This window comes from Bactrocera dorsalis, chromosome 4, assembly GCF_023373825.1.
Source record: "Bactrocera dorsalis isolate Fly_Bdor chromosome 4, ASM2337382v1, whole genome shotgun sequence".
NCBI classification, from domain to species: Eukaryota; Metazoa; Arthropoda; class Insecta; order Diptera; family Tephritidae; genus Bactrocera; species Bactrocera dorsalis.
Window position 1 is genome coordinate 33,248,023 of NC_064306.1, and position 14,296 is coordinate 33,262,318.

The 14,296-nt window shown below is 38.7% G+C and overlaps 1 long non-coding RNA gene across 1 annotated transcript in view; it reads left to right on the forward strand.

Moving 5' to 3' along the window:
- Positions 1 to 14,296, forward strand: part of LOC125778454 (uncharacterized) — a 123,200-nt gene that overhangs the window by 52,445 nt on the left and 56,459 nt on the right. The window contains exon 2 of the long non-coding RNA XR_007422724.1: positions 8,077 to 8,116. This is a non-coding gene — a long non-coding RNA (uncharacterized LOC125778454). The remainder of the gene's footprint in view (positions 1 to 8,076; positions 8,117 to 14,296) is intronic.

The window sequence follows — 14,296 nt, forward strand, 5'->3', positions numbered from 1 at the left end:
TTACTAAGAAATGCCTTATAGGGTAGACCGTCACCTTTATTAAGACAGGAAATGGAATATTATTTATTAATACTATAGACATTTATATTTAAGTACATTCTATAAGACGCCGAATTTGAACCAAACGAGATATAAGTATTTTCTTTTAAACTAAAGGCTATCAAAAATGTAGAAAATTTATGTTTTTACAGGAGTCCAAATAAAACGGAATAATTGTTCCCCACTTATACTTCTTAAAAACAAAAAATAATAAGAAAAACCTGAAGTTTAGCTGCACAGAAACCCTTCGCAAATACAAAAGATTCCATACAAGAATAGTGATCCGATCAGAACAACTTCTTCAGAGATTACATCACTGCCTTTGGCAATAATCCATGCTAGCCTGTATGAAGATATCTCTTCAAATGAAGAAGTTTTCCTTACAAGTTCTTCGGATTGTTAAGTATACAGCAGCTACTTGCTATAGTGATCCGATCTGAACAATTTATTCGGTGATTGCATCATTGGTCTCAGACAAATTTCGCGAAGATATCTTGTCAAAACTTTCCTAAAAAGATCTGGTAATGTATGGAGTAGGCAAATTATCGAAAGGGAATACTAATAATTCAAAGTACTATAGTATATCTTTAGCACGAATACCTACCTAAGGTTGTACCTCTTTTCCCAGTTAACTAAAAGTTTTATCGGTCATAATGTTCATAGCATTTAGAGACGACATCATATCAAAGCTCTCAGTTATGAGGTTAATTGAGCTCGCTTTTCTCACTACAGTCGGTTCAGCGTAATCGGTAAGCATCCGGATTTATGTAAATCCGATTTAGAACTGTGAACTCGTTAACTTTAAAATTACTTGTAAAATGCTTTCGCCGCTACAGCAATAATATTCCTTATACTCACTGTGTCTTAAGATCTAGTAAGCAAGCCGTTCCTCCGACAGTAGGGCTAAAGACTATCCGCTGGAAAAAATTCTGCAAGTATATGAAAACTATGAAAAAATTAACTTTCCTTCGGGTTGTGGTATTACTGTTGGTCGTTAAAATTAAGCTCTTATAAGTATATACTAAATCTAATCTCAAATTACTAATGTGTTTTATGGGAAGCTCTTACTATTCGACGATCGATCGAATCGGTTTTTACAGTGGTGAAAGTGGATGCAAATCCTGAACTTATTTAAGTAATTGTTCTTTGTGTAACTTAACCTGCAAAAGTGTAACCTTTTACAACTCGTTTCACAGAAATTTGTGTTAAAATAATCTGAATTTTATTTTATGCGCAGTTAATGCGAAATGCACATTTAGTAGCTGCAATATTTAACTATTTTCTTTTCATTTTGCTCATAGCACATTGTGCGGAGAAAATGGTGATAAAGCGCTTTTCGTGCTTCATCTCAATTTCGCCGCAATCTCTGTCCCTTGCCGCCACTAGGCAGCTCACAACTTGCAAGTCTCGTGAGGTGTTCGATAGTGCAACGCCATTCACATTGTGCCACTTATTGGTTTCTCCCGTTTGTTTTTACTTCGTGCGTTCACACCTCGACGCCCTTGCGCCTGAGCTGCTTGGCTAAAACTTAATTTTTTCTTACACCATTTTCCAGCGTTTTTTGTGGCTACTGTTCGACTTTGCTCTACTCTTTTCCACACTTTTCTTCGTGCGCTGTGCTAAAGTGTTGCGGCAAGCGACGTGCCTCATGATAAATTTCACAGCACGCAAGCTGCCGTGGCCTTCACTTAGCACCACCCGAATGCGCACTTGAAAGCTCTTGAAAGCTCCCACTCCCACTCAACGCAGCCGCTTTGCGTTTGACACTCAATCCCCCTTGGCTTGGCTTGGCGTTGCGTTTACTCTGCGCTAGCCGTGGCACCTCTGCTTCTTCTTCAACTGCTTCTAATTCTCGTTTGAAGACTCGTTGGTGCGGGCATTACAATCGTTTGTTTGTTTGTTTATGCGTTTGATTTTGTTGCCATTCGGTGAAGACGTCAACCGCACACACAGTGGGGCTGACTTGCGAACGCCCAGCCTTGGCTGTGACTGAGCTGAGCCGGGCTGAGCCAGCCGCTGCTTAACTTTCGGCTTAAAGTGGCTTATTGTGTATTTCGTGCGCGCCATTGTCAACGTTACAGTTTTAACTGGTCGTTGCGCCATTGTTGTTGTTGTTATTGTCACTATATTGTCTTCATGTTTGTTTTGCTCGGCGGCGCTATCTTTGTTGCAGTTCGGTTCGTGCTGTTGTGATTGGCAACATGCACCTTTGGATTGTTACGGCTGTCAGTGCGGCTGTTGCCGTTGCCGTTGCTGTTGCTGCTGCTTAAGCAGCTGTTGTGTTGTTGCTGCTGTTGCGGTTTATGTATTTTACAACAGCAATTGTTGTCATTGCTGCCATCCTGCGCATGCAATTTTAATACTATTGCATCCCGATTACGTGCCTTTGATCTGTCGTTTTCTTTATTGCTGTCTGAGCCATTGTTTGCTTTTGGGCCGTGTTTTTCGTGTTCAACGAGACAATGGAAATCGGTAAATTCGGTGTGTCTGTGATAAGCTGAGGTTTCGTACACTTTTTGCTACTGCATATTTAATAGCAATATTTATGTGTATGCAGTTTTGGAAAATTGTTCGACTTTTGGGTTGCAAATGGGGAATATCGTTACTTACTACGGATGCTTACATTGTCAGTAGCAAAAAATGTGATTCTCAATGACACCAAAGATGTTATGTTCGTAGTGGTTCACTGCCTGACTTTCGTCGATGCCTTCAACAATATGGGTACCTGAAATTTTCATGACAATTTGCAAACTAAAAATTATACTCAATGTGGGAATGGGATGTGCCAAAAAATTTAATAAAATGGGATCAATTGAGGCTGCAGCTTGATATGTGAAAAGATGGGATATCTTTCTTTTCGAAAAATGTGCTAAAATTGGTATAGGTAACTTTGCTTCTAAAATAATAAGTTTTTCATGATCCCCTTTCAATATATACAAAAAGCACGCAAAAAACCTCGTGTATGGAAATTGTATAAGAGGAGTTAAATTTAATAAAATATGATAGGATTTGATATGCATAACTTAAAGGACGAAGAATTAATAAAGCAATAACGAATAATGAATCGAAAACGTCCAAAGGTTATAATCGGCTTCTAAGTTATAATTTGATTAAGAGGAATTTTCGCCAAAAAGTTACAAACGAACGTGAAAATCGACACCGCTGTTCTACAGTGATTTTGTTGCCCTAGACATAGCATCTACTTTGGATTTAGTTGGTCTCACAAATCCACTGATAGAACGATTCCTTTAAGCTTCCTTTAAGCTTCCTTTCTTCTTCTTCCTACTATCATCCTGGTTGAATAACTCTTTCTCTTTCTAACTAAAATTTCCAAAACCATCTGAAACATTTTCTAGATGATTGCGGGTATAGTCTAACTTGATATTTATGTTTGTTCCTAGAGTCTGAAAGCTTGTCAACATAATTTTCAAATTTTTTGATAATTTGTTGATTTATATTTATCTTAGAATTTTTAGTACCAAACTTTTCAAACTAAAATTTCCGGAACTAACTTTGGCGTAGATGTTCCATTCATTTCCACGATCATTTTAATAATAATAATTTTTTTGAGTAAGTCAGGATTATAATTGGATATAACCTTACGACTGTAACTACTTACCCAGAATAATGATTATATCCCATTACACCCCATCTATCATGGAACCAGCTTCAACACCAACAACAATATCAGCCTTGAAATTAACGCAGAGGTATCAAGAGGTATCTCTTGTCAACAGGTGCTACTTCGGGCTTAGTAGACAATTGAGAAATAAAATCGACTCTCGATGAACAAAAACCAAACTCTATAATTAACTCATAATTCCCGTCCTGCGTGCAGAGGCATGGACAATGATATCATCTGATATCTCCGCCTTAGAAGTTTTCGAGAGAAAGGTTTTGCGGAAGTTTATGCGACTAATGTGGCGAGGTCAAAAAAAATTGTAATTTCACACTATATGTTCGTTTATTTTTAATTTATATTCATTACACTTTAAATTGAAATTTCTTTACTTTATAGAGTATTTAAAGTGACGCAAAATAAATGCCTTAATAAACTTCGAAAGCAGTGTTTCTGTATGGCACGTTTACATATTTAAAGCTTTCATACCATACAATATTTCTATGCACGGAAAGTTTATTTGAAAACGAACGTGAATGAAAGCGCCCCTGCATGTGACAGCATATTTTCCATTCAGTTTTTTGTTGCTTTTGTTGCCTTGCAAAGTTCATGCTTTGTTGCATTGAAATCGCATCACTTCGATGAACCTTGGAAACCCCGCCGATTTCTAACGCTTCGATGAATTAAACACCCACCTCGGTGGATTCCAAGCTATTTAGGGTGGGTATGTAAAAAAATTCAATAATTCCATGCAGACATATATAGTACCTATATGAGTAGTTATATGTAAATTTATGTGTAATGTACACCCGTGTAGGAGGTCACGCTGAAAATGTAGGGGATTAATGCCGCGTTGCCAAAATACACTGAACATTTTTTGCTAGTGCAAATAGCGTTTTTTTTCTTCTGCTGTACAGGTGGATTCAATCTATGTACATATATGCATATGTACATATGAATATTAGTATGTTTGCCCATACTCAACGTTGACATTAAGTCTTCGCGCTTAGGCGGAGGCCTGTCGTCGTCGCGACGACAACATTGTCGACAGTGCTGTCATTGGCAGTGACATACCCATGTATACACATGTACATATGTATGTGTTTGACCTCGTTTTTTCCTGCATTGCAAAATCTGCTCTAATTCGTGAAATTTTTTGATGTTGATAAACGCGTATTAATATGCAAATATTCGTACTTTTTTTTTGAAGGATTATGATAAAGAAAGGCCTGAAGTCGCTAGACGGATAATTATTCTAAGAAACGCTAGGATGTTGTGAGTGAGAATTGCCATTGGAAAAAATTCATAAACTGAGTTAAAACGCAGACAAATGTTGCTCACATAATTTTTACGAATTGTATTTATTTGGTTTATGTAATTTTAAATTTGCATACCTAGGTTTTAATGGTCCTTCGGATGTAAATGTTTTAATTATTATTGTACTTTCTTTTATTTCCATGTATAGTTTCACTTTAAAAGATATTACTCATATTGGGTTGTCAAAAAAGTCTTGCGGTATTTTTATTGAATCAATTCGTGTGGCACCCATACATCGAGCTTCTTAGTGACTCCAAGCTTCTTCAAATGGTTTATAACGGTTTGATGACTACTACGCCGGTGTCTTTCGACCAATTCAGCGATTTTATCGCAATTTTCGACGACAGGCCTTCCGGAGCGTGGCGCATCTTCGACCACCTCTACACCAGAACGAAAACGTTGAAACCATCGTTGTGCGGTGGAAATGGAAACTGTATCGGGTCCATGAACTGCACAAATTTTATTGGCGGCTTGAGATGCATTTTTGCCTTTATCGTAGTAGTACTGTAAAATATGCCGTATTTTCTCTTTATTTTGCTCCATGTTTGCGATGCTATAACTCACGAACGACTTAAAAGAAACGACAATCAATCAAACACGTGTTAGCGCGTGAAATGAGCTTTCCAAAAAGGTATAGCATGACGATGACGATGCGACGAATAAAACTAGAACTACGCGCTTTCAGCGCCAACTAGCCAAAATACCGCAATACTTTTTTGACAAACCAATGTAAATGATTACAATGACGATATAAGTTGAAATCCGAGTGAAAAATAAGGCAGACTTCGTAGATGGGCGTACAAAATGCCACTAATCAAAAACTTATAAAGTGCCATAACATAGTGCATTAGATATTGAACTGTTATTTGGCGTAGGGGATTTCATTGGCTAGAGAGCGCAGCTCCGCTTTCTAATAACTCTGGGCCTAAGAAAAGTGAAGGTACGATAAGTTCCATAAAGACTAAATTTTTTCGAATATCGGTGCATATTCTTATTCCTCAGTGCGAAAATGAGCGAAGTCAGACTACAGCCACGCCTACTTCTAATACAGCCGAATTTTAAATTCTTGTTTTAATCATAATATTGTATATTTGTGCCTAAAATAAATAAAATTGGGCGAGAACTTGACATAGCCTAGTATAACTAATATCAGAAATTTCGAACATCCGGCTGACTTTACTCCATATAATTTGTGATTGCATGTGAGGTACCTTAATACAACCCACGGAAACATTTCGTTAGTATGTGGTATGTTAATAGTGTGTGTTACTAAATGAAAACGGGTCAATGCTTTCCCCAACTCATATATGTTTCTTAATAAATTTCTCGGACTTTGATTCTTGAGAGTTGCTAGATAAAATGTACGGATACACCCGGACTTAGCCCTCCCGTACTTGTTAAACAATATTTTTTTAATATATGTAAATGGAGGGGAATGTATCCATAATGTCGATAATTTACACTTCGGCCGGCGGAAGACCTATGACGACGAATACCGATCAAATCATAGACCGGCATGTGGCATCACCAAACCATTTTAAACCATCTGCAGAAGGCTGGATACTCAGAAAAGCTTGATGTTTGGATGCCGTAAGATTTGACGCAAAAAAACGTCTACGATATGCCGCTCAAACGGAACGAACTCGACCCATTTTTGAAGCGGATGGTGACTGACGACGAAAAATGGATCACGACAATATCAATCGAAAACAGTGGTAGTCGAAGGTCGGTGAATTGTCCCAAACAGTGGCCAAGCCGAGATTGACGGTCAGGAATGTTGCTGTGTGTTTGGTGGGATTGGAAGGGAATCATCCACTATGAGCTAGAATTGGCTAACAGGAAGGGTGTAGTGTTTCACCAAGACAACGCCAGACCACACACTTCGTTGATGACTCGTAAGAAGCTACGGGAGCTCGGATTGGTTGTTTTATCGCATCCACAATATTGACCGAACATAGCGAAAAGTGATTACCTTAACCTTAACCTCGCCGTTAGTTCTGTGTTCTCCAGAATGGATAAGACAGCCAAGCAAATGGGTCTGGCGGGGTACCAAGGCAAGACGAAATATCTCCTGTCATCAAACAAACAGTCGTTGCCCAGCATCAGTACCAACAACAATTTCGGGGTCGAAATAAAATGCAGAATATCTCTTGCCATGCTACTTCGGAGTAGGCAATTGAGAAGTAAAGTCCTTTCACGAAGAACAAAAACCAAACTCTATAAGTCACTCATAATTCCCGTCCTGCTGTATGGTGCAGAGGCATGGATGGTGACAACATCTGATGAGTCGACGTTAAGAATTTTCGAGTTCAGAAGAAGGAGAATACCTACACTCCCTTAGAAATACCAGGAGGGGAAGAGCCTGGCTTTGCTTGGAATCTCCAATTGGCGCTACCTTGCGAAGAGAAGAAAGCGGTTTCTATGCCAGTAAAGAAGAAGAAGGCTGACGGATCACGCATTTAAGTATTTGGGAGGCCCATTGTAAAACCATCGAGACTAAAGACTCCTCAAGTTATTGCCTCCTCTCTGAACCACCCCGTGCTTCTGATATAACTCTTTCACTAACTAAAATGTTTTTGTTTTTAATTGCTTTGAATTCCGCTTGGAAGACACTGCAGTGGTCTGGTGAACGGAAGGCGACTTCGGTACCTAATTTGCTGCAAAGATAACCCCTCCCAGTCGATTATCTATTTTGGACCCAATCGTATAGATGCTTATCCCTGTATCTTTGTCCATATCGCCCCACTTCTCTTTGGAAGGGAAGGCGATATTGGAACCGATTTAAAGTTCAATTAAATGAGATTTCGAAAGGTTCATTTAATTATATATTTATTGGTATGTATGGTAACTAAAAAAAAACTAAAATTTGTTCTGTTATCTTCCAAGTACATATATATCTCATATAGTACAAAAGTTAATTTATTGAAACTAGTTTGTGTTTTACCTATGAACTGTGAGTAAATGGTCTAGAACTTCGTCTAATAACAAAGTCCGAATTTCTAAAAAAAAGTGCGTATTCCTCATATTTAGTTTTTTAAGAATAAATATTTTTTTAATATGCCTTCGTTTAACAACTTAATTTTTAATCTATTTCTTTTCAGCACTTCAAGGCTTTCTGCAAATGGAAAATAAAACAAATTGGTGAGTCTATTACTTTATCTTAAAGCACATCCGAAGTAAATATCGAATAATTAATGAACTTTTCCCGAATATTCTTTTAAATTGTTTGTTGTACAATTTACTACACGTAAAGATTAATGTAAGCAAGAGTTATATAAATATTAAGGAAGAATCAGTTAAAAATCAATTTGCCACGACAAAGCCTTCAGCATAGCACTTTGATTAATGTTCTCTCTAGGTACTCATATAATGCTTCTTCCTCTCACATTTGCTCCACTCTCTTCTGTTTTGCATTGAATTTTCATTGTTAGCTGTCAAAAGTACTGTCAGAACTACTGTCAATAACTATGTATATTTCACTGCAAAGAGGGCTTCTTAGTGCCAAAAATTTGTCAGCAAGATCTTCATTGTATTTCATTTAAGAACACATTGTAACCGTATCGTTAAAGTGTACGGTTTATTTCCACGCTGAAGTGGTGTCATGTTGATAAAAGCTGTAATAGTAATCCATACTAAGTATTGAGAACACTTACTTCCTAGGAGCAATATAAAAAATCTATAAACATTGCTGAAACTGTTGCAGCAAATTTTCCTAGATAAGAAAGTGTGTCTTAAATTTTAAGCCGAAATTGTAACATTGTAGTAATTCCAAACAGCTTAACGTTTACCTACAACTTGCGTATGTGCTGTACAACCTCTTAAAGTTATATAAGTTCGCTTCTACGTTATACTTAAAATACCTTGACGCTTTCGTAGAAGGTGGCGCATTTGTTGCAACAATCATCTGCCTAAAACCCGTTGTTGTACAGCTAAGTACTACTTATCTATGCCATGAGTTTGGGCGCAAGTGTGCAGCGTATCTTAACCGCAGCCTCCATTCGGTCATGAATTAGCAGATAAGCAGCCCAATCGACAAACGCTTGAGCGACTGCTGTCATGATGCTTGTATTATGCTAATTAAGCGTACGAAATGAAGTTAGCCGAGTGGTTTGCCGACACCAGAAGTAGTGGGTAAGGGAGGTGGAAAAAGCGTGCAGCTGCGCCACTAACTTACGCAGCTATACTTGTAAGCTATTAGTGGCATAATCAAAACCGCTGCCGTGCTACTAAAACCGCATAATGGCCTGCTTTGTGTTGTGTGCGCGTGTCTTCAGTTCGAGGTGTGGCCGTATTGATGCTTAGGGATTTAAACCTTATCTTTACTACACAGTCGGCGCAGGTGAATATTTTCAATTACAGTTATTCCGTATTGAAATAATATTAATACGCCGTAGCGGAAATCATTCAATGTTTATTTTACTGTCTTCCTTAACCGTTGAGAAAGATTAGAACGGTGGATAATTTATATGCAAATGTGTCTAAACTTCCGGTGAAGGCAGGTTCGATTTTTGTCAATTTAAGACGCTTAAATTTGCCTCTTATTGTATTTAATATCTTATCTCCTCAATTTGGAAAATGCAGAGATATAAAAATCTTCAAAAATGATATTTTCTAAAAACAAATAATTATTACACGGTAGAGCCAATCAGTTTAATTGAGTTTAACAATATTTTATAGCCCTAAGCGCCTATATCAACAATTTCTAAGAACACTCTAGGCTTTGAATTGAGCAACTACTGCGCCTCGCTTTGGAAAGCGATTTATTTTCTAAAGAGAAGCGCTGAAGCCATAATACCTTTTCAAAAAACAGTTTCCATTCCTATATGATTTAGTGGTATATTTTAAATCATAGTAATCGGTCACTACAACGTTGTTTGGATATTCAGTCATCCCAAACATCGTGAAGATTCCTCGTTAAATATAAAAGTTTTTCATACACGAGCTTGACCTTGATCGTTCTGTTTGTATGGCAACTACATATATGCTAAAGTAGTCCGATATTGGCGTTTCTGACAAATGAGCAGCTCCTTAGAAAGTTGAGGTTTGCGTATATACAGACAGACAGACAAACATGGCTAAATCAAATCATTTCATCACACTGCTCATTTTATAAATTTTTTATAGGGTCTCCGAAGTTTCTTTCTGGGGGCTGAAAACTTACTTAAAATACCATGTTCAAAGTATAAAAAGCAAAACATGCCAAGAAGCGGGAAGAGCTTTATAATTTTAAAAGGTAAAATTTAGAAGTAGGTTAGGTTATGAGATCGATCCTAATAGGTATATCACTTAGACAACTTAGAACATCGTTCCGTTGAGTTACCTAAAACTCCTATATATGTAGATCATTACTAGCCGAGTTTATCACAAATTTGTTGAGACTAGCAATGTCAGTTTCTGCCACGTCTCTTGGTTTTCTGAATGTAAGAATGTTGAGATTTTTCAAATTCAGACTTTTAAAGGGTGGACAATGAAGAAGAAAGTGCCTGAGTGTTTCCATCTCATGCTCCTTAATACAACTTTGACAAGTTGCGTGCTTAGAGATTTTTCTTACCGCATGAATGCCTATTTGACAGTGTCCAAGTAGTTCAGTAGATCTCTTGCGTTCTATTCTAGATCAAAATGGCCTTTCAGTCGCACAGAAGTGGATGGTCAACCAACGCCGGCTAAGCCCACGCGATATCCATTGGTCCAGTGCTAGAACGCGAGATATCAAAGGAGATCCAACTCAGTCCCATTTCAAACTGAGCGCGCCAAGAGTAAGCCTTCTGGTAAGCTTTTCGATTTTGCAGTTGCCAGCGATTCCGGTATGATCAGGTATCAAATCCACAGATCAAGTCTGAACTCGCTGTTATTACCATACTGTTGTCGGAGTGAATACTCATCTCCTTGAAAGAGGCTGCACCACGTAGCAGTACGTTAACCGCCATTTTAATAGGAGCCAATTCTGCCTGAAAAATACTATAGGAGTCCAATATCTTAAAGCTAAGTTTGACAGAGAGCTTCCTATCGAAAACTCCCTTTCCAACTTTCCCTCCTAGCATCGACCCGTCGATGAAAACGGTCATTTCGTCAGTTCTCCAGCGACTCTTTCCCAATCAAATATCCGCCGGCACTTTGTGAGCAGAGAAAACAGCCGCCTTCTGGATGCAGCGATCCAAGTTTGCAGGAATGCAATTGAAGGAGGATAGAATTTTGACGTGTCTATGATCGGTTCCCTTCATATACCCAGCTTCTCCGAGGAGAAGACAGATTTATTCGAATTTGTATTCGTCGATGAAAACGAACTGATAATTCCACACATATGGTTGGTCGTGATTACTTCCCTGTGTGGATAGCTCAAATGATAATCGTTCCATTTGATTGGGTCATCTTTTTTTTCGGACTCCCTTTGGAGCTATTGTAACCCAGTTTCAAAGTTTTATCTCCTAAAAACCAATGACTTGCTACAGAAAGTAACAACACCTGACAAGCCTCTTAACTGACAGTTCTGCGTGTCAAAGTTCCCAAGCTAAGCAACAAAGCAGCACCTTGCCACAATGAGCTATCGTGGAATGCGTAATGTGATACTTAACCGACAAGCCCTCACTGCTGATCAATGATACGCAGTTGCATGCAACAACATTGTGGCATGCTGCTAAATGTCATTAAAATTGCAATTTTCATTATTGAAAAGCACTTCAGTAGCAGGCAGCAGGTCTGACCATGTGACGCAACTGAGGAGCCAAAGTGTAATTCCCACTTGCCACACATTATTGCAGCAATCATGGTTGGTATTCTCTACCCAATGAGAAAGTGGTCTCTAATTCCGCACCACAAGCGTGAAAACACGCTGAGAGCCTACACAAGAGTTGTGGGGTATTCCAGTTATGGAATGTTTAGTCTCTGGTAGGTGTCACTTACACACACCTGCTACATTCTAGTTTTAATTACATGCAACAAAGGAAGCTAAAAATGTTTGCTTTGGCTCAGAGATTTGTTGTAGCTTTTCCGAGTCACGTGTGAGCGCAGCGACAACAGCAAAATCTGTGGCGAGAGCCGCTGCTGCGTCGGGGTACCTTTTAATCATAGTTGGATGAACATTTTCCGCTCGTAAAAGGATTGCAACTCACTCCTCAAACTAGTACCCCCTTGGCTGCGTGTGACCCCGGCGGTAATTGCAAGGTATACCTTTAGCGCTTCCCCAACACATTGTGTCGTCGTTGCCGTCATTAAGTGGTCATTCCACACACTTCAAAGTGATTTACTATGTGAGCACATGCAGGTGTGTATATGTGTGAGCGCTTCAAAGTACTTGTGCGAATTTTCGCACTCCCGTTCGCAAACGTCCGCACTTAGGAGCGCAGGAACATGTGTTTGTGCAGCCACCAAAGCGTCCACAAGCTGTTCGCAGTGCACATGCCATTGTCAACGCCATTTTGGCGGGGTCTAAGCGTCAGGTGCGCGCTGTAATTTCGGTGTAATTTGGGTTTTTTGGTTGCATGCATCACTGCCAGCTGTTGCAATGGGAATTCGCAAGTGTTTCTAGTATTTAAGCATTGCGATAATGAGGTACCGCCATGCACGCAATGCGATACACTTACTTTCCTATATACATATTGGCTTTTAGTTTGTCTATTTTGTAAGGCTGAGCTTAGTTTTCTAATTTAACGGTAATTTTCGTATGCAGAAAAGTAAAGTTTACAGCAATGCTACTGAAGTTGATTAACTGGCATAATAGTTGGACAAATAAGGAAGTAATTAATATCTCAACCTTTAAATTCCGAGAGATGTCTAAATAAATCTGTAAATGCAATCGGCCAACGGATCGTATCCAATGGAAAACATTTTCCTAGTTCAATGTAGCTATGTTTGATATAAAAACCCTCAAATCGGACTAAGATTATTTAATAAAGAAAAACTAATAAAGGAAAAGTTCAGTCCATTCGTGTGGCAGCTATATGCTAAAGTCGTCCGAACTCAAGATTTTATTGGGAGATTGAGGCATTGTTCGGGACAATAATCTATTCAAAAATTCGTGAATATACTTTGTTAAATAAAAAAGTGTTCAATATTAGAACTCGATTTTAAGTAGTCAGTTTGTATGACAACTATATCTTTTAGTCGTCAAATGAGCAGCTTCTTAGAGAGAAAATGATATGCGAAAAACGTCAAAGACTGAGGGACTAGTTCGGGATAGACAGATGAACATGGCTTAATCGACTCAGCTTATCACGCTGATGATTTATATATAAACTTTATAGGATCTCTGGCATCTCCTTCTGGATTTTACAAACTTTATAGACCATGTACATGGTATAATTATTAAACTTAGCGAAATTGGTTCATCTTTGTTAACACGATTGACGGTCAGAGATCTTCTTGGTATCTTAGGAATATCTGAAGGATTTGTGAAAACCATTTTCAAAGATCATTCCGGGCACCCACTCTATCAGCCATTTTAGATCCGTCTGTGTATACGTTAAGATTTCCGCAGTTTGTTCGCATACCTCTGTGCCATCTCACCTCTTTTTGGTACTATGTCGTGAACCTTCTTTTCAGGTATAGCGTCAGTGATCCATTTTATCGACAGACCTCTTACCTATCGAGTTCGAAGGTTCTTGTAGAGAATTCAGCTAGCGCGCCAATCTTGAAGCTGAGTTTTTACGTCAGTTTGCATACCAAAATTACTCACAGATACTTGGTGCGATCAGTAGTAGTTAACATTTCCTCGCTAATCCTTAGGGGTTTTCATGACGATATTTTGTATTTCCATTTACCACTAGATTAGCCGATATTGCTAATTGATGTATGACTTTTAGAGCGCTGTGCATACGCTACCAATTATGTCAACGAACTTGCAGGTCACTAGTGTGGCGATGTCCCCGGCTATCGATAGCGATAGGCTATCAGTTTGGGTGGTCTTCCTTCAAATTTTCCCAGAAGCTCGTTTGCTACACGTGACCATAAGAGAGGTGACAATACACCACCTGAGGAGTTCTTGTTCGCGCTAATCTAAGCAGTCTGCCTTCATTCCCTTCTGCATTAATCTTTTTGCAGCTTAGTAGAGCTTTATTCATTATATGATTTATCCCGTTATCTTGCAAACAAGGTTGACTAGGTCTTCCAGTGAATACTCACTCTACGCAGTTCACTCTCCAGATTTTTGTGAATTTGCTTACGAGCCTACAGATAGTCGGATGCCTAGATGGTAATTTCCTAGGTTTAACTATCTCGGTTAACTTTTCTAACTTGCCGCCGAAACTTTTCAACCACTCCTTTTTAGGTTTTCGAATTTCTATTTGTAATCACTAATTCCTCGGCTATCTTGGACAGTTTGAAGAG